Here is a 20,120-nt window from a genome sequence, read left to right as displayed (position 1 = left end):
TTGTTTCACTTAGAAACCTAGAAAGAAAGTCAGTTCACCAACCATGCTCACTTTAAAAGTATTACTCATATTTTTAGCAAAATCATGAATAAGGTTAACATAAGTAGCACCAAAAATAATGTCATCCACATAAATTTGAGCAATAAGAAAATATTTTCATTTCCTTAAAATAAACAATGTTTTATCCGTTCCCCCTCTCCGAAAGCCCTTATGCATTAGATAAGAAGTTAACTTCTCATACCATACTTTAGGTGCTTGCTTTAAATCATAAAGAGACTTTTAAATATGAAAAACATAATCAGGATTATGTGGAGCAACAAAACCTTCTAGTTGTGCTACATAAACTTTTTCCTGCAAAATATAATTAAAAAAATCGTTTTTCAAATCCATTTGAAATAATTTGAATTTAAAGTAGCATGCAAGAGCAAGAAGAAGACAAATAGACTTAAATCTAGCAACAAGTGTGAAAGTCTCATCAAAATCAATTCCCTCAACTTGAGTATATCTTTGTGCAACTAACCTAGCTTTATTTCGCATCACAAGACCATGTTCATAAAGTTTATTTTTAAAGATTCATTTGGTCCTTATAATGTTAACATCCCTAGGTCGAGTAGGTCGTGGCACCAATTCTTAAACATCATTTTTCAAAAATTGAAGTAACTCTTCTTGCATTGCCATAAACCAATCAGAACTTTGGAGAGTTTCATCAGCAATTTTTGGTTCAAACTAAACCATGTGACATGAGTGTCCTATATCATCACTTACAATGCATGAGTGTCCAAAATGATCATTACGGTTTGTACTCCTAGAATATACCTGGTCTATCCCACAGGTCTATCACATTGTCAAAATGACTCAATCTAACCCTAGAACTACTAGATATGGAAATATCTAAAAAAGGTGCAGGAATTCATCTAGGTTCATCAGTGGTGACACCTAATTCCTCAAAAACATCATCATTAACCTCTTCACCTTCTCCACCTAAATTCTTTACTCTCTCTTCCTCGTAAACTGTAGGTTCATCTTTGTTTCCTACGATTTTAAAATTAGTTTCCTCCTCATCGAGTTGAGTAGAGATTACCTTAGACCTTGTATCATCAAACACAACATTAATTAACTCCATAACAACATTTGATTGAAGATTAAAAACCTTGTAAGCCTAACTGGTTTGTGAATACCCCAAAAAGACACCTTCATTACTTCTAGAGTCAAATTTTCCCAAGTGTTCCCTATTTTTAAGGAAGTAACATTTCTTCCTAAGACTCTAAAATATTTAATAGTGGGTTTTTTATTATACCATAATTCATATGAAGTTTTTTTAGTCCAGGCCTAAGATAAACTCTATTTATGATATAACAAACCGTATGTATCGCCTCAGCCCAAAAATGACTAGTAATTTTATTCTTATGGAGCATAGTACAATCCATACCAGCTATTGTCCTATTTTTCCTTTCCACTATGCGATTTTGTTGTGGTGTTATAGGCACTGGAAATTCTTGCTTAATGCCAAGATCATCACAATATGAAATAAACTCCTTAAGTTCGAATTCATCTCCATTATTGCTCCTAATCCGAGTTATTTGATATCCCTTTTCATTTTGGATCAATTGGCAAATAGAACTGAAATTCACAAAAGTATCAGATTTTGCTCCCAAAAAGGCATATGTGACGGCCTTGGTTTTTCAAGCTAGTGCGTCTTGCGATGACCCGAAATTTGACCCGATAATAGACCCCGAATGCGGAAACGAAAATGGAAACCAATTCTCTAGAGATGCGATACACCTCTAAGATGCCAAAGTGACCTTCCATGAGGCCACATAACTCAACGAGAACGAACGCGGAAGCAAAAGATAAAAAATAGACCAAGTATGCCCCCAAGGGCAAAATGGTATTTTCACACATAATCAAAGTCGCTAGAGATGTACATTATCCCTAAGATGCAACCGTGAATTCCCATGAAGTCACGGAACCCAAAGAGACAAAGTGCGGAAGTGACGTTTTAAAAATGGATAAGTTTAGCCCTAGGGGCAAAATGGTAATTTCTAGAAAGATATGGGTGCTATCGAGCACACCATTGATTAGATGACGAAAAATTAATAAAGCTAGACTCAAAAATCACTTGATTCAGAATCTAGATGAAGAAGAAAGGACAAAAACAAATTTGGAGATGTCGCGGCTAAAAGAAGGGCACCAAGGGCACCCCATGCGCGCGCACTGTGCACGCGGCCTGGGCTGCTGACAGCAGTAGCCCTATTTTCTGATTTTCCCAGAACAGTGCACTTTTTGGACCCTTAAATGAATTTTTTTTTTTTGGAAAAAAACAAAGAATAAACCCCTATTAAAATTATGTTTTCTAGCAGACCATGTTAAAAGAAAAATTTAATTTTGATGTGAAATCTCCAAAATGCCCTTTTGCTCAGTTTTGACAAAAAACTTAAAAATGGAATTGCTTCAAGCGTTCATTTAACCAAATATGAAGTTGTGTGTTAAAACGATTGTGCACGCAAACGTAATAAGTGTTTTAAAACGTGCTAGAATGGTCCGTGACCCCCAAATATGCCCGATACAAAATACAACCTATCAAACCTAAAATTTGCCTAAAATGACCTTTAAAAGCAAATCTTGAAACCAAAATACATAAATGAAAACGAATAGGCTTTTGGCCTTGGCCACAGCTCAAATATATTAAAAAGGTCCTAATGAATGTGCCTTGGTATACTTTGCACCATCCGAATTGAAAATGACAACTTAAAACTTCATGTTTTCATATTTTACGATAATTATGCATAAAACCAGAAGTACTTAAAAGAAGCAAATTAAAAGTAAATGGTCATTGGCCTTATCTGATACATATCAAATATGTCCTAAAGAGTATATCTAAGTACACTTTACATATTACAAGGCATAAACGACATATTGGACCTAACTAAGTATTACAACTTTATAAGTAAAACTTAAACATGCCAACACTTGCATGTGATAAAAAATACATTAAAATACTTCAAATCATCAAAACAACCTAGGGATATTGTGCATCCCAAAACCACGTCTTCTTGCCTGAAACAAATCGCATTCAGCTGGGTGAGTAACTTACATTACTTGTAGGGAATGAATATGTATAGATCTAGCGTTTTACAAGTTTATCAAGTTAATATGAATCGATCCATGTGGTTCATGCAACCTAGCATCTATGTCCAAAGTGAGACTCAGAGAGTAACCTAAGCTACGTTAAAACATTTCTAGCTTAAACCACAATATTCATACAATTCAACAAAATTTGAGCATACAACACAACGCAACAAGATATAGATCATCAAAGTTATCAACTTGAAATCTAAAATGCAAAATCAACTAAAGTGGTTCATGCCACTTAGCGTTTATGTTCCAAAATGAATTAAGGGATTATCTCAAGTTATTTAAGCAATTGAAAATGAAATACGCAACATGTAAGCATACTAGGTACAAGCATGCTAAACGAAATTTAAATATACCGAAACAAGTATACAATACAAGTATACTAAACGGAGTTGAAAAACACATAAAGTGAGTATATAAGGTACTAGTGTACTAAATAGAATTTAAATAAACCGAAACAAGTATATAAGGTACTAGTATACTAAACGGAGTTGAAAAACACATAAAGTGAGTACATAAGGTAAAAGTACACTAAATGGAATTTAAATACACACAAAGTAAGTATACAAAACACAAGTATACTAAATGAAATTGAAAACGCAAAACCAAGTCATAAGCTACAAGTAATCCTTGATTAACAACTTGAAATTTAATGTGAAATCAAGTAGTGGAAAGACTAGGACATATAGTCTTATGACCAAACAAGTTGTTCTTGGTAATTATGACCCGCATGGTACTACCTAGTGTGCACTTAATGTGGTAGAGGGAACTCTTATCCCCCATACCAGAGCCGAACTCTAGCCGTAACATAAACTCAAGTCCTTACAAGCTTTCCAAAAACACAAGTTCATGATATATGCTCAAGTACAATGCATGGAACTATCTACCAAGTACAAGTAGGGTGAAACCACATAAACCATGCCCTAAGGATTCAAGTCTACAATGGCATACACCATGTCGAATCTTCAATGTGTGATTCGTTACATATGCAAATGTATACAATGTCGAATCTTCAATGTGCGATTTGTTACACATACAAGGCATAAATGTTGAATCTTTAATGTGCGATTCGTTACACGGTATAATGTCATTATTATTCAATATTGAAAAACATAATCTCATGAATATAATACAAGTCTGAAATCATGATTTAAACATACAATCAACGTCAAATACATGATTTAATCATTAATACAATAAAAATAAAAATTAATTAAATAAAATAATTAATTTCTCTAGATATCAAATCTCATCCAAATAGTCCCTAATTAATATATGTCAAATATCATAGCATGGTCATTACATATATCAAGTCAAATAATTATTTAAATGAATAAAACACTTAAATAAAAATTAATTAAACTAATTAATTAATTTCTCTAGATTTCAAATCAACTTCAAATGACTTCAAATAATCATATATCAAAGACTATATCATGGTCAATGCATATATTAACTCAAAAGCTTAATTACATCATTGGAACAATTAAATGGGAATTTAATTAAGATAAAATATTTAAATCACTAGATTTTGAAACAATTCCAAATGGTTCCAAATTAATATATGCTAAAAAACAAGTTAAGCATATTTCATATATCAAATTAAAAACAAAATTAAATCAATGCAACCATTAAATAGATTTTAATTAATTCATTTAATTAAAATCTCTAGATTTCAAAACTCATCTAAATATTCTCAAATTAACATATGTTAAAGCCTAATTTAATATCATATTACAAGTTAATTCTACCCTAGATACAACTATATGAATTAAATTTCATACAAAGAAAATAATTAAATAAAGTTTTCAAAACTTATCCAAATATTCTCAATTCAATATATGTTAATGAACATGTCAAGGCCTAATTTAATTTCATATCACAAGTTAATTCCAAACTAGATACAACTAGGTGAATTAAGTTTTATACAAAGAAAATAATTAAATAAAATCCTAGATTATATACCAAGACATGCATACATGTTATATAAGCATCAAAAACATGTAATGCACCAATATTTAAATCCTATAACACCCCCTACCTCAATTTGAGATGAAATTTCAAAAGCCACCAAAATGAAACATCTTCGAATCCGACGATATTTCGGGGTTACGACGGGGACAACAAGGGGAACAAACTATCCTCCTTGTGGCAACACCAAAATCCAAATTCAAACTCAAAACCTGAACTCAAAATTGGATTCTAAAAGAAGGGAAATGATGGCCTTGTCAATGTTGACGATAGTGCCTTCATCGGAAAATGAAGAATTAAAGGGGAAAGAGGTTAAAAGAAGGAAAGAAGAATGACAGCCATGGGAGAAGCTCTAGCCAGCCATGGGAAAGAGAGAAGATTTCTGAAATTTTCTCTCACCTACCCCCTATTTATAGAAATTCTAAAAAGTGCCCCGATCAGGTCTCGCCCGGCCCCAAAAAGTGAAATCTGTGCAGATGCACTCAAATGGTAAAACACCGTGAACAAAAAAGAATTAAAATGAGAAAAAATAGACAATAGAAGAAACGGCGTCAAAAACCGAGTTCTGAGTAGAAAGATATGCCCCGAACAAGTTCGGCGGCAACTAGGGCCGAAAACCTTAAAACTAGGAAAAACGACCGGAAGACAATTCCAAAAGTTCACGACTTAACGAAAAGTGAAAATGAATCCCGTACGAGAATCTAGGTCTAGAATGAGGCATTTTGTAATAACTTTCGTTAATTGCACAATGACCCTTACAAAAAAGGTTAACTTCACGAATGACCCAAAATGAAAATATCCAAAAATATTTTCTTAAAAACCCCCAAAATAAAATATCTTTAAAAGATATTTATGAAAAATACCTCAAGAAAGAAGAATATTTTCGAAGAAACTTTGCATTCATGCCCCTATGGACACAGTGAACAACCAGCGTACTTTTCTACAAAAATAAAGATATGTATTTCGTGGAAACCAAATGGAATGAAGGTACGTGAGGTCGGAAATCAAATCCAAGCACAAAAAGTGAGGTTACGCGAAAGAAGTGACAAATAGGGAAAAGACGAAAAAAGAAAACGTCCGAAAAAAGAAAATGTCGGGAACTATTCCCGAGCACTCACGATGATTCAAAGGGTCCAAACTTGGACTCAGAAAGGAAAACATCAACGAAAAAAATTTATTCGTAAAAATAGGGAAAAAGAAAGGAAGGAAAATGACAGGGTCATTACAACATATGTATCAATTCTAAAGGTATTCATCGACCATTACAAGTAAATATCTTATTCCTCCAATATTATCAGGTGTTATATGACCCATCAAATCTATATATATCAATTCTAAAGGTCGAGAAGTGACTCTATGACTAAGTCTCTTATATGACACTCTAATTTGATTTCCTAATTGACATGGTCCATATACTTCATTATTAAGAAGTTTCAATTTAGACAAACCTCGAACAAGATCATTATTAAACAGATTAACCAAGTCATTAAATTCACATGACCAAATTTTCTATGCCATATAATTGCCTCATCGGTAATTATAGAAAAACACATAAGGATTTGAATAAACAACATAGCAATTATCAGAAGTTCTAATCCTTTCAAAACACATTCACCTTTTGCATTAGTTACAAAACACCCTTGTTGAGTAAAATCGACTTGAAACTCATCATATATTTATCTAATACTCAACAAATTAGCAGCTAAACCTTTTATACATAGATCATTCTTTAATTCCCTAATGCCTGGAAATTTGATCTTATCTTTATCATTTACTCTAGAAGAATTACTGTTGGTCCCACCTTTGAACTAAGGTTTACCTTTGTGAATGTCAAAATTATGTTAACAAGGCCAATATAGAATTACTCAATGAATTTTGATGTTCTTAGGGAACTTTAATAATGTTGAGGGTGGTGTGTCGTGTCACAAGTTGGAATAAGAGTGTGGTTTGTGAAATGAAATGTGGCCAAGTTTGAATTTATAGAATGCCACTACCACTACTAACTATTAAATTAGCTAAAGTGAGTAGGGATCATCCTAAGGGAAAGAAAACGTGTTTTGGGATCAATTGTTGGATAAGTAGGTCGAATGATTAAAAAATGGTTTGATTGATTAATTAAACTAAGATTCAACTAAAATAATGCAAGTAAATAACAATATAGAAATTAGGGAAAGATATATGAGAGAGAGAGATCTTGGGGCTTAGAGTTCACCACTAAGCTTCACTTCACCAAACACTAGTAATTGTAAATTAATGAGGAAATTTAAGTTGTAAAATGTGTGTGTGTGTCACTAACAGAAAACAAAGCATGATGGATGGTAAATAAGTATAGATTGTCTAGTCAATCTAGTGAATAGCACAACCTATCAAATGAGACCAATAACCATTCAATTTAAACACAATTAGTGCACACACAAAAATCTAATGAAATGTTCTCTTTGCATTCATAAGCATGGAACATCAACAACAAGAATGGATTGTCCATCTACCTAAGAAATTAAAGCAACTACACTCCAACTAAGCTAGTGGCATGAAAATTAAACTAATTAAACTAAAAGTGTGGCACAATCCATCAAGAAATGAGTGTGAACCATCAAATAAACCACAAGAGTGTTTAATTAAGCACTATGCCTTGACTATCACTAGATTTATAACATCAACACACATAGACATGCATCAATTTCATTAAATCTAGAGATAAGAAAATGAACATCAATTCTAGCATACATAAACATATGGAAAGAACTACATGATCAATTGAAAGCATTAATCCATACAAATCAAGCAAAAATTACAAGATTTATATTTATTCATGGTCAAAACATCTATTACAACTAAAATCCCAAAAAATAATAAAAGTTAGGTTTAAGAAACAAGCCTAGGGGCTATCTCTAGCCCCAAGAGAAGGATTTAGCCACTTATTGTAGTGGTCATGGAACCCTTAAGGGCTAGCTTGGAGGTTGGCATCATCATCTTCATCTTTACTTTTTTCCCAAAACCCTAGTTCTAGAGAGGAAAATATTTTTTTCCTAAGAGAACTCTATCAAGATATTTTTCAATTATCTTTAATGAATCAATTACAAGCCTTTGAGTAGGCACCAAGTAAAAAATATAGCCTATGATAGGAAGAAATTTACAGCTACACAAGTTAGGTAGAGATTGGCGTGCTCGGGAATTAGACAGCTCACTGCCAGCAGTATTTTTGATCGATCGAAGATTCTCAATTGATCAAACACTTAGCTTCGATCGTTCGAAGCCGACGTGGCATCAAAAATATCTTCTGGGCCTTATCCAGTTTGCTGAGCTGGCACCGCCTCATTTCGATCGATTATAGAACTCTTTGATCGATCGGGATTCCCTTCGATTGATCGAAGCTCCTCTGGTGTATTTTCTTGGCTTCTTTCCAACTTTGCTCCTTAGCTCCAAAATTGAGCTAAATGGCTCTTATCAGTCTGTTTAAACTTTATTAACCTGAAATAGATAAAAGTAAAAATAAATACTTAAATCATAAAGGTAAGATAGATGAATGGACTAAAATATCCTAGCTTAGGTGCTAAAATGCGTCATATTTGAGCACTCATCATACCCCCAAACTTAGATATTGCTAGTCCTTAGCAATGAACTACAAGGAAAACAAAGAAATAAACATCTAAGTAACTATGAACTAGAAAGCAATAAAAGGAGAACGCCAATTTTGTAGGGAACACGATTGCATTTAGTGTATGCAACAAGCCTTTTAAACACCTAGGTTACTCTTAATGGACGAGTGAAGTCTCGCGAGGGTTTTTAGAAATGGTACCCACAAACATTGAGCTCTTTTTCACTAAAGAGGCACCAATATACAAAATAAGCATTGGGAGAAAACTACCTCAAGTATGCAATTTTTCAACCCTTTTCTAAGCAATCTAATCTCAACACCAAGCAAGCAAGTATGGTCCTTCACATATTAAGACAATGATCATGCAAATCAAAACAACCCTAGAATCCTTTTTAAGTGAACCGACATCAAATATGTTGCTATCTAAGCCAACCCAAGAAATAATCACATCCAGCCTCAAACTAGCACACAAATCTAGTACCGATCATCAAGACAAAGAATGGACCTTTTATTAAAGCTTTATTTGACTAGGTGCGCTTATTCTTTTTACTCAATTTTATTTTTATTTTTATTTTTATTTTTTAACAACCTAGAGGATCAAAGATGGAGTATGGTGCAATGTAGTGATCTATTAAGCTTTCTAGCGATCCATGAGGTTGAGCGTTAGGTCAATGACTCCTAAACCGGACGGCTTTAGGGCATTAAGTATTTAAACACCCCAAAGACTTACAAGCTTAAATCGACTACGCTAAAAATTAAAACTACCTCCATCTAATCGTTTCCCACTTCTCACCTTTTGGGAGAAGTCCTCACTTTTTTATTTGCTTTTGCAAATTTTTTTATTTTTATTTTTTAAGCTAGAGTTTAGGCCCTCCACCTTTCGGCGCGAGAAATTCAGTGCTTGACGAGGCTAGAATCCCGGCTACTCAATGAAAAGGGTTTGTTATCCACCTTTATCAAGAATGAAAGCTTTCAATGCACTACTAGCTCAATTGGGATATAATCAAATCAATAGTCAATAAATCATGTACCCCACAAATGAATGCTAGTGTGCGCCTGTGCTACTGTAGAATCCTAGAGTGAATATCAAATAGATCACAAATGTGAGCAAGATATCAATCTTTCAAAAAATTTACTCCTAAATGGCATCCACAAAGCATACAAGGAGTATTGGACTCTCAAGTCAAGCAATTTTTAAATTCTAAGTATCATGGTCTTCAAAAGGTTAAAATCATAGCCCAAAACTCTCAAATCATACCATATGCATAGAAAGTAAGTGCGACGTGTAAAATATGCTAACGCACCCCCAAACTTAATCTGTGCATTGTCCTTAATGTGCAAAGAAGCAACAGATAATGGAAAGAGTATACCAAATGGGTGAAGCAAAAGGGACCCGGCAACGAAAGCTTAGCAATGGAAGGCGCACCCCCAAACTTAGATTTTGAAAACCTATTTGAAAATGGTCACATTAACAACTGTTAAAGCATATACATCTATGATATAAATGAGAGGTAAACTGAGAACTGGACAAAAAATCATGGCATATAGCAGTGTAAAACTCAGAATATCCAAAACTAATAACAAAATCCCAAAAATCCATAGATAAATCCAAAACCAAATATCCACAAACATTGTGTAGCAAGTGCAGTGCAAGAAATAATATCCAAAATATCCAAAAATATCTAAAAGAATATCCAAAACCAGTGCAAGTGGCAAGATAGTGCAAAAATATCTCAGTCATAACAATGCAGATATCAATGATAGATAATAAGTAACAGAGAGGTGGTGGAATCAGGTAGTAGGATTGGGGGTTATCATGTCAGCAATGTGCTGTAGCATATCGGATATTTGATTGCTGTGGCGAGTGAGAGAAGTGGTAAGGTTTATCTTCAATGCTCTAAGCTTATGCCTCACCTTAGTTACATCTGCCTATAGGTCATCAGCTCGCTTGACTAAATCATCATGTCTCCCCACCCGATCGTCATGTCTCCTCACTAGGTCGTCGTGCCGCCTCGTGACATCCTCGTGCCCCCCAGTTATATTAGCTCTGAAAGAAATGAAGTCTGTGTGTAGCTAAGCTACCTTTGATCTGTAGCTGGAGTCAGTACTGGTATAACAGGATTGAGGTCGGTCTGTGCTGTCGGCTTGGTGGGAGGGATATGAGAAGGTCCAATCTGCTGAAATGCAGTGGGTACATCTGGCTGTGAGGTAGAACCTGAAGTTGTAATGCAATGCGTCTATCTGGGAGGAGATCTATCTACAGCATCATCTTCTGGAGCAGCCTCTGCTGATGCTCTCACTCTATCAAGCTGTCTCTTCATGTCTCTGTTCAGACATGAATTGTAAGTCTTCGCCCTCCTGGCCTGATCATATGCTCTCCTCTCTCTCTCTGCATCAGCCTCAGGAATCTCATCCGGGTCAAACTGGTAGCCCTGATCCAGGAGCAGCTGTGTAATCAAATGGCCATAAGGTAAAGGCCAAGTCGCAGCTCTAGAATTATGCGTATGATGCAAATTCTTCTAAAACTTATGTATAAGCTCCTAGATGAGTGCAGGTATAGAAATCCAGTAACCCTGGCTCAAACAGTATAGAGCCTGAAAGATCCCCTCATACCTCTGAGTACCATAGCCTGAAGGAAAGGCATTAAGGTGCAGCATGGAATCAAAGAACCAGTACCGGTGATCAATCTCAACTCGGTCTGGAGATGCTGGTAGAACAGTGCAACCAACCGGGGATAGACAATTGTGTCTGCTGGTGTCATGATAGCATTAATGCCCCGCTGAACCAGCTCATTATAGGACCACTTGGTCTGGTATAATGCAGAGAAAAGGTTACGGTCAAACCTATTGGACGGTCTATCGCACTACCATAAAGTTTAGAGAGTGTGCATTAAGGCGAGGGCCAAGTTTTACATTTATAGAAGCCACTACTACTTTTCACTATAAATATAGCTAGGGCTAGTAGGGATCGTCCCAAGGGATTGTGAGGGTCGAACAAGGTTGTGGAATTGCTATTAGGGCTAGTAGGTCGAGTAATCAAACAATTGGTTGGTTGGTTGATTAAACTAGAGAGCAACTAAATTAAACTAAGTGATAACAAAAGAATGTAACTAGGAACAAATAAGAGAGAGAAAAGTCTTGGGGTTTAGAGATCACCACTAAGTAATGCATTTCTATACCATTGACAAGTGATTAATGAGGGCAAACGGCGTGTTGCAATATTGGTGTGTGTGTGTGTTTGGTTGATTCAACAAGCAAGGATGACTAGTTAAGCATGTATTATCTAAACATCATGTGAAAGGTACAATATATCTAAGCAATGAAGCATATATTGTCTAAACAACATGTGAAAGGCACAATAGATCAAAACAAGTCATTAATCCTTTCATTAATCTCACAATTCAAGTACAACATAAGGTTAGAGACATATGCTACTTGCATTCAAAAGCTTGGATCATCAAACAACAAGCATGGATTTTCCTCTCATTTAACACTACACTACAACTACACTACATCTACACTACTAGCATGAAAATAAACTAGGGGAGAGGCACAATCCATCAAGGAATAAGTATGAATCATCAAGAAAATCACAAGAGCATTCCATTAAGTACTATGTTTTAACAATCTTTAAATCTACATCATCAATACACATAGACATGCATCTTTAACACAAAATCTAGAGACAAGCACATGAACATCTATTCTAACATACATAGACATATGGGTAGAATAAAATGATCAATTGAAAGCATCTAACCACATAAATCATTGAATAATCAAGATCTATATATATCAAAGTGTCAAAACATTAATTACAACACTAATCCCTCAATAATACACAAGATTAAGATATAGAAAGCATGCTTGGGGCTAACTCTAGCCCCAAGAGGATGTCTAGCCACTCATGGTGATGTTGCTCCAACCCTCAAGGGCTAACTCTAAGGAAGAAATTTGTTCCTTGTTGATGAAAAACTCCAATGGTGTCTCTAACCTCCTCCTCTTTTCTTCTACACTAAGAATAGCCTCTAAAGTTGTATCTACCAAATGATAAGTATCTCTCCCTCAAAAAGTGCATCATATTCCTTTTATAGGTAGGTCAAGTGACACACAAAATGAGCTGGGGTTGTGCAAAGAATATTCTCTAATGATTGGATAGAGGACAGATTGAACAAGCTGGCTTTTTAACTTTTTCGCACTGGAAGAAGTTCGATCGATCGAACCTTGGACTCAGATCGATCGAACTTAGCTGAGATCTATTGAACTGAGGCTGGATTGATCCAACTGGTTGAGCTTTTTGCGAAAAGACCAATCCGAGATATTTTGGGAGATATTTTTGGGAAAAGGACAAAAGTGGTTAGTGGGTGGTACATCTGTAGATAAGATCAATCATTTAAATAAGGACAAAAGTGTTCAATCGATCGAAGGGTGGTGTTGGATTGATTGAACTTTGGACTTTCTGCTTTGGGTTAAGGTTTGGATCTATCTTGAAGTGCTGAGATCGATTAGTGTTTGATCGATCGAACCTTGAAGTTGGATCGATCGAACTTTGCTGCTCCCCACCTTTGGCTTTATTTGCTTCTTTCTTTCTCCACTTTGCTCCTTTCTTTGTTTAATCCCAGAATTGCTTCAATTAAGCTCTTATTTGGCTGAGTTAGCTTATTTTCGGGATAAGTGCCTGAAAATAGAAATAATTTGAAATCAATCTAAAACGGTAAAGTAAGATACATAAAGGTACTAGAGTATTTAAGCTTAAGGGGTTTAAATACGCACTTTTCAACGCTCATCACACCCCCAAATTTAAATATTGCTAGTCCCTAGCAATGAACTAGAAAGTAAAGGAATGAAATGAACAACTATACAATTACAACTAGAAAGCAATAAAAGGATAACACCACTTTCGTAGGGAACACGATTGCACTTAGCATATGCAACAAGCCTTTTAAACCCCTAGGCTATCCCTAGTGGACGAGTGAAGTCTTGTGAGGGTTTCCAAGAAGGATACCCATAAACATTAAGCTCATTTTTTCAAAAGAGGCACCAATATTGCAAACAAGCATTGGGAGAAAACTACATCAAGTATGCAATTTTTCAAACATTTCCAAGCAATCTCCTAAAATCTCAACATCAAGCAAGCAAGTATGGTTCTCCACACATCAAGAAAATGATCATGCAAATCAAAACAACTCTAGAATCCTTTTTGAGTGGATCGGTATCAAGTATGTTACTATCTAAGCCAACTAAAGAATTAATCACATCCTTACCCTTAAACTAGCACACAAATCTAGTACCGATCATCAAGACAAAAAGTGGACCTTTTATTAAAGATTTATTCATCTAGGTGCGTTTATTCTTTTCACTCGATTTTTATTTTTATTTTTATTTTTTTATTATTATTTTTTTATTTTTAGGATCAAAGATGGAAGCATGGTGCAATGTGTTGATCTATTAAGCTTTCTAGCGATTCATGAGTTCGAGCGTTAGGTCAATGACTCCCAAACCAGACGGCTTTAGGGCATTAGGCGTTCAAACACCCCTACAGACTTACAAGCTCAAATTAACTAGGCTACAAATCAAAACAACCTCCATCTAATCATTTCCCACTTCTCACCATTTGGGAGAAGTCCTCACTTTTTATTTGTTTTTGCTTTGGCTCTTTTTTGTTATTATTATTATTATTAACCTAGAGTTTGGGCCCTCTACCTTTCGACACGAGAAGTTCAGTGCTTGATGAGGCTAGAATCTCGGCTATTTAGTGAAAAGGGGTTGTTATACGCCTTTATCAAGAATGAAAGATTTCAATACACTACTAGCTCAATTGGGATATAACCAATTCAATAATCAACAAAGCATGCACCCTACAAATAAATGCTAGTGTGCGCCTGTGCTAGTGTAGAATCCTAGAGTGAATCTCAAAATAATCACAAAATCAGGATGATGTGGACCATAAATGCAAGCAAGACATCAATCTTTCGAAAAATTTACTCCTAAATGGCTCCCATAAGGTATACAAGGAGTATTGGACTCTCAAGTCAAGCAAATTTTAAATTTTAAGCAATATAGTCCTCAAAAGATCAAAATCATCGCTAGATATGGACTAATTATAGAAAAATCCCTCAATTACACAAGTCATGCTCAAAATTTTGAATTTAAAACTAACACTGTAAAACACCATTCCCCCAAACTTAAATGGCACAATGTCCTCAATGTGCAAAGAGAACAAGGGAAAGAGTATACCAGTGTAACTAAGCAAGAATGATCGAGACTGAAGTATCCGAAGTGGGTGGCATGGCCCCCCCAAACTTGGGATGAACTGTGGTCCTGAAAATTGGCACTTGGATAAACTCATCCGATAACAAAATGGGATAATTAGTGTACAGTGGACATGCAAGTGTAAATGGGATAAACAGTTAAAGAGATGAGAGAGGTATCAGGGTAGTCCTGAAAATCGGGTAGCACTCTCTCACTGAAGTCACTATGATGCACCTGATGGAGTTAACATACAGATATGAGAATATAATATATGATATCCATAATAAAAACAGATATATAAAATAGATAAAGTGTAGGTACAACAGAAATATCAAAGCCGACAGATCTGCTGCAAAAATAATAGTACTGTATAGTGACAAAAATATAGATCAGAGATCAGAGATGGATCAAAAAATAGAAGGAACTGGGAACTCAGGATGATGAGGTAAGATGGGCAGGTCGGGCTCCGCGGATATCTCTGGATAAATCTCGGAACATAGTCGCGACATTCGTACGGAAGGTAGCAAAATCAGCTCTGTGGGCCGTAAGATCAGCTCGTATAGCAACAACAGCATCCTCAAGAGTCTGCAGGCGTACTCCAAAGCCGGGGGTCAGATCTGAAGCCTCAGGTATAGATGAATCAGAAGAAAACTCCTGAGTCTGCTCCTGGTCGTGAATGGGCGACCCAGCTGGAGAGTGCTGCTCTATAGCGTCTGCAGGGCACTCTAAATCAATGTGTTTATGCTTGGCAGCTGGATCAACTGGGCGTCGTCCACTGCGGGATCTGTTGCTGCTGCCTGAGCCGCTGCCTTTGCCTCTTTAGCCTCTAGCTCCTCTGCAGCCACTACTGCGTGGTCCTGCAGTCTAGTAATGATGGCATTGTAGCTCTTATCCCAGTCCTTCTTCAAGACGTGACATGAACCTCTCTCAGGGTGCTCCTGAGGATGAATAGGGTAGCGTTGGTCGATAAGAATCTGGGTGATGAGGTGGCCGAATGGGAGAGACTTAGCCCATCCGGGCTTCTCCTAGCTAATATACTCGTCAAATAGCTTCTTCATCACACTTCAGATGAGTGAGGGAACAGATACCCAGTGGCCCGTGTAGAAAGCGTAGAGGGCTGTCAGATAGTCTTCTCTCTACTAGATCTTGTGCCCGGCCATATATATAATTCGAAAGAGAACAGAATCGAAGAACCATAGGTCATCTGGAAAGAATGTGTGGGTGGCGAAAGTCTCGCTATCGGCATGGTGACCTGTAAGAAATACTGCCATGTTGGCATAAGAAGGCGTGTATAGCCTCGGATATAACTCCTGTAGCTCCGGAGGGTATCTGTGTGGACAATGGCAAGAGCAGGCTAGCGAGTCCACAGTGATAGTGATCTGATGGCCATCTATAGTAATGACCAGCTCTGCTGTGGTACGCGGGGATGGTCGGAGGTTCTGGAAGAACAACCGTACTAGTCGCGGGTAGACTGGCTCTGTAACTGAGGCAAGAATAGCTGAAAGGCCCCTCTGAATGATGTCGTGGTAAACTGATCAGGTCAGCACCGATATGGAGAAAAAGGCCGTGTCGAACACCGACTCATGGTCGACTGCCATATGCATATATCTAGGCGTGGGCCTATCACGCTTCTGAGCTGGCTGGCATGGTGAAGATGGTACTGGTGAATGCTCAGCTCCAGCATATGGTGGAGATGGTGATGGTGTAAATACAGGATGAGCCGTAGAGGTGGATGGAATGTGGTCATCCTCAGCCTCATGAGCAGGTGATTGAGGTGGTGTAGGCTGTACTGGCTCTTCTTGTGTATGAGAGGGCTCTGCTGGCTCCTCTATCCGTGGTCTGATATGTCTCTGAGGCCCGTGTTGCCTCTTGGTAACAGTCTTGCGCTTAGTCATAGCCTGAAAAATAATTTAAAAACTTGCAAGGGGAGTTAGTACTAGAATTAAGAATTGAAAGCACAAATTAGAAACATGCATGTCAAATAAGATAGACAAATCATATAGATGACATGAATCTATGCAAGTGACAAGATATGAAACATGCTAAACAATGTAAGTATGAAATGTATCCAATGTTGAATATCACAGGCATTGGGCATATATGAGATAGCATGAACATAAGGTATGATGAATGAAGTGTGTGTATGAGATCTATGAAGTTCGATCGATCACAAAAAGGTTTGAGATCGATCTCAAAACTTCGATCAATCTGAGGTATGAGTTCGATCGATCTCTCAAGATCGATCTGAGATATAAGTTCGATCGATCGAACTGTGCGATGAATGTAAACAGTCACAGATCTGTGACTTTGGAAGCACGGGGCCCACATGAACGTGTTCGTGGGCCCATCAACACAACAAATCAACAATAATCATCACCCAATCATGGCCCATCCTCCCAAAATCAATTCGAAAATAAAAAATATAACAATATATATACACATATATACAAACATGCTTTAAGGTCATCAATGGTGGATTTTATCATAAAAATGGCATGGATTGAACATGTAAAGCATGTAAGCATGAGATCTAAGCCGAAATCAAGCATGGTACCTCGGATCTTACCTCAACCGAAAAGAGAAGTGGAGATGAAGAGGGAATGAGATTCGGGGTGAGCTTGATGTCGTCGGAGGTGTCACCGGAGATGAGGAAGATGGAGAGGATGATTGGGGTTGGGGTTCACGGCAACGATGAAGGAAGCAAGGGATGGGGGGGGGGGGGGGGGGTTGGATCGATCAAAATGATCGATCTTGAGACCCTCTAGGTCTGTTTTTAAAAACATTTCCTGATTAGTTCGATCGATCGAATTGAGATTTCAGATCGATCGAACTTTGATGAACTCTCCTCAAAGTATTTTTTGAAATTTTTGAAAAATGAAAAACTAATATTAAAAATTGGAATTAAAATTAAAAAATTGTAAAATAAAATAAAATAAAATAGAATAAAATATTTTTGGGTTTTTGTTTTTGTTTTTTTTTTTTTTTTTAATTGAACAATCAATAATAATTAAAAACTAAAATATTTTTGTATATATATATATATATTTTTTTTGAAAACTTTTTGAAAAATAAAATAAAATGAAATGAAATGAAAACAAAATAAAAATGAAAATATTTTTGGAATTTTGAAATTTGAAAAGTCAAAATAATGAAATGAAGAGCTGAGATCGATTAGAACAAGAGTTCGATCGATCAGACAGAGGGCAAAAATATGCAGGTTTTTGGTTCAAAAATTTGGCTAAGTGTTGGAACTCGAAGATCGATCGAACTTTGAAGTTGGATCGATCGAAGAAGTTCAGATCGATCTTGGAATGTTTTCGATCGATGAGACAGAGAGGTGAATATGCAGGTTGATGCAGGCTCAAATTTTTTCTAAGTGTTGGATCATGAGATCGATCAAACTTTGAAGTTGGATCGATCAAAGGTCTCCTGATCGATCTAAGAATAAGTTCGAACGTTGGGACAAAGAGGTGATTTGGATGCAGGTAGAAAATTTTTCTAAATGTTGGATGCAGGTGGAAGTTCGATCGATCGAACTCTCATTTGAGATCGATCGAACTTATACAAAATGCTCAATCACAACATAAAAATTCATACAATCCTAATCAAAGTTCTTATCAATGCATATGAACCAAAAATAAGTATATAGACTTTGCAAGAAGTGAAATTTAAGATAGAAATAGGGAGGAATAGGGTTTTGACAACCTGCGAAATGTTTTTGCTAGTCTTTAACGTCTCTAACAAGACATTGGGATCTTTTTAGCCCAGCTCAAAGATCTTATAATGCATCCCCTCCTTGTTGGGGTGATAGATGCTTTGAACTCCACCCAACAAATGGTTCTTTGAAGAACTTGTTGGATTAAGCTCAAAAGAAACTTTTGATCCTTTGTCTATGCAATCATAACCTTTGGGCTTCCATGCCCTTTCAAAGGAAGAATTTGAAGCATGACTTTTAGAATGCAAGGTTGAAGATGATCCTTTGGAAGTTTTGTCTTACACAAAAACTCACTTCCTTGACATTGAAGATTATGACATTTATCTATAACATTGACCTCTCCTTCATATTTGTCAGATGAATTGGGTGTAGGATTGAAGATATTCAACTTCACCTTCATATGGCCAAATGAGATCTTCATTATCCCCGTCCTATAATTGATGTTGGCATTAGCAGTTACCAAGAAAGGACGGCCAAGGATAACGGGAATTTGGCTCTTAGGATTGGGGACCGGTTTCGTGTCTATGACAACGAAATCAACCGGGAAGAAGAATTTATCAATCTTAATCAAAACATCCTCAATGACACCTCTAGGCTTCTTGATAGATCGGTTGGCAAGTTGCAAAACTACCGATGTCGGTTTTAATTCACCTAGGCCTAATTTGACATAAACCGAGTATGGAAGAAGGTTAACACTTGCTCCTAAGTCAAGAAGCACCTGATTAATGATATGATCACCAATAATGCATGAAGTAGTAGGTGAACTGGGGTCCTTAAACTTTGGCAAAGTGTTTTGTTGCAAAATTGAGCTTACTTGCTCGGTCAAAACCACTTTTCTTGGTGCTTGGCTCTTGTTCTTCCGCTTTTTGGTGCACAAGTCTTTCAAGAATTTGGCATAAGCCGGAATTTATTTGATTGCATCCAAAAGTGGAAGATTGACTTTTACTTGCCTAAACATTTCCATAATTTCATTGCTTTTTGCCTTTTGCTTGTCTTTTGAAATGGATCCCTTTAAGGCAACCGGAAATGGAACTTTTGGTTCAAACACTTTTTCAGAATTTTCCTTTGAACTCTCTTCAACACAAGAAGTTTTTAAATCATTTTGTTTCAAATCATTTTTTAACAAAACTTTTTCAACATCATTTTTCAAAACTTCTTTTTTAAACACATTTTTCAAGACTTTCTTATTCACAAGATCATGTATATGCAATGAAGGAGGAATGGGATGTGAAATGGGATGGGTGACAACTTAAGGTTGCACCGGTTCACTCTCTTCATTGGACATTTCTACTTGATTGTCCACAATCCTACCATTCTGTAAGGTAGTCACCGCATTAACATGTTCAATGGTATGGCCTTCCGATGAGGAATGGGTTTTCACAACACATTGTTGCTTAGGTGGGGCATTTATAGGCATCTTTCCCTTCTCTCTTGCATTAAGAGTGCTTGC

Source organism: Cornus florida, unplaced genomic scaffold (assembly GCF_030987335.1).
Source record: "Cornus florida cultivar Cherokee Brave unplaced genomic scaffold, ASM3098733v1 CherokeeBrave_3.0.0_Hap2_Chr04, whole genome shotgun sequence".
Classification (NCBI taxonomy): Eukaryota; Viridiplantae; Streptophyta; class Magnoliopsida; order Cornales; family Cornaceae; genus Cornus; species Cornus florida.
This window is presented reverse-complemented; position numbering follows the sequence as displayed.